Below are 2,602 nucleotides of genomic sequence, written 5' to 3'. Positions count from 1 at the left end.
TCTCTAATTGATGCTTTTGATGAATGTTGTCGTCTGATGTAGCATAACTTAATTTATTGAACCCAAATCAGCTTTTAACACTTCATATTGTTAAACTGTTGTCATTTTTAATGTGATTTAGTAATTAGTAACATTATTAAGTGCATATTTACTAGCTAAATAACATGGTTTGGACAAGTTGAGAATGTGAAAAGCACACGACCGGTTTTAATTGCTGTCACTTAAAAAAAAAAGTAAATGAACATGAAATGGTGCTCACAACCCCTCATTTTACTTCCGAGATATACACTATCGTTCAAAAGTGTGGGGTCAGTACGATTATTTTTTTAAGAAATTATTTTTTAAGATAATTAAAAACATTAAATTGATCAAATGTGACAGTAAAATGTTTTAAGTAAATGCTGTTTTTTTTTACCATTCAAATTCATTAAAGAATCTTAAGCAAATAATGTATCAGTTTCCTCAACAATATTAAGCAGAACAACTGTTTTCAACATTGATAATAATAGGAAATGTTTCTTAAGCAGCAAATCAGCATATTACGGTAGAATGATTTCATGTGACACTGAAGACTGGAGTAATTAGTATATAAAAATGTAATGTTTTAATATATATAAATAGACATTTATTTTAAATTGTAATAATATTTATTTCACAATTTTGACTGTATTTTTGATCAGATAAATGCAACCTTGGTGAGCAGAAGAGAAAAAAAATCTTACCGACCCCAAACTTTTGAATGGTAGTGTAAATCTTGAATAACACAGGATATTAAACAAGCAAAAATGTGGGGCAGAAACTCATTATATCTGTCATTAATTGGTTGATTGTGAAAAGTGGGCGTTACATACCAGAATTGAGTCTGAAGGTTGGAAAGGAGGATCTCTTGATGACTGGAAAGGAAAAGGTTTGTCAGATGTCGGCTGAAAAGGAAAGTTGTTTTAGAGGCAGAGCAAATTTGGTCAAATTTTGATGAAAGATTACTAAAACAGGCGTGTTTTTATTTAGAATAAACTGCACAAATGATTTGTACACAATAATGTGAGGAATGAATAGTGTGAACATCATTTTGGCCATCATGTTGACTTCTGAAACAATACAAATATTCATAATCCTTTGAAATATTCAAGCGCAGTGTGAAAATCCCTCTGATGTACCATAACTGTCTTGAGTAACAACAGAAAAGCTTGTAAATATAACATGTGCTTTGAACAGTTAAGAAGTATGTAATTATGTCTACAAGTAAAATTCACAGACACGATGCATATGTACATAAATGCTACCCTCTCAATTAAGGACCCTTGAACCCTGGACTGTACTTAATGGACTCTCAAATTAATTTTTCAACTGACCATCTACATTTGGTTTTTAATAATTTAACAACCGGGCCTTAGAGAAAAGCACTTTATATTAATTGAAAGAAATGCTGAAGGGCTTAAAAGGCTTTTTGATGTTTTTCATTCTGCTTTAAACAGCTGAGTTAACAAATCAGACTGCTTGTTTTCTGTCCCCTGTGACACACTCACAAGTGTGCACTTATCAGACAATCTACTTTTACATTTTAGGGGAAAAAACAGGCCATTATGATATTTTAACTCTGCAGGGTTCCATCAATATTGAATTAAGCTTTACTTACAATTTGCTTTACTTACAAGCTTCCGATTTGTTGGAAACACCCACTACATTTTAAATGGCAGGAAATGTTCAGAAAACGCTGAATAAATTCAAAAAGATTTTCTCTTACACTTTTTTTTTGATAGTCTACTTTAGACATTCTACTACTTTGCAACTACGTCGTGAACTAACTCTAATTAGAGTAGGAGATTTTTAGGGTTAGTCGAATAAGTTGACATGTAGTTGCAAAGTTGCTAATAGTTAGTAGAATGTCTGTTGGGGAGCATCAAAATAAAGTGTTATCAGATATTAAGCAGACAGTCTACGAATACTCTAATGACTGCTAGTTGACATGTAGTTGCAAAGTTACTTAGTAGAATGTCTAAAGTGGACCATCGAAAACCGAAGTCTTAAAGGGATAGTTCACTTTGAAATTAATTTTTTATATGTTTTAGCTTACCTCAAGGGCATCCAAGATGTAGGTGTCTTTGTTTCCGCAGTAGTTTCAATTTTGATATTTTTAGGTCAAACCGTTCTTGTCTGTCAGTCATATAATGCAGGTCTATGGTAACTTCCTCAAAGAGCATGCACAGAGAAGTCCAAATTAAACATGATTTAATGACTCGTAAATGTAAGTACACATTGATGGCCTAAGACACGAAACGAGCGGGTTGTGTGAGAAAACGAACAGTATTTATATCGTTTTTACCTCTTGTAACCACATCCACGTCCAAGTGATCTGAGGGCGCGGGCGCTTCGGTCTTTTCCGGAAAGCGCCGGAAGTGATCTCTCGCGCGTGTACGTCACTCATTGTTTACACAGAACAGAGATTGTAGGTAAGACGGCTAATTAAAATGGTACTAATTTGCACTTATCCGGGATGTTTAAACCGTCGTAAAAGAAAACAATTAAAAAGATAAAAAAATAAAACAATTGTATGAGTGACGTACACGCGCGAGAGATCACTTCCGGCGCTTGCGCAGACCGA

The sequence above is a fragment of the Rhinichthys klamathensis genome, unplaced genomic scaffold (assembly GCF_029890125.1).
Source record: "Rhinichthys klamathensis goyatoka isolate OS25496 unplaced genomic scaffold, OSU_Roscu_1.1 h1tg000059l_1, whole genome shotgun sequence".
In the NCBI taxonomy this organism is placed as follows: domain Eukaryota; kingdom Metazoa; phylum Chordata; class Actinopteri; order Cypriniformes; family Leuciscidae; genus Rhinichthys; species Rhinichthys klamathensis.
Note: the sequence above shows the minus strand (reverse complement) of the source record.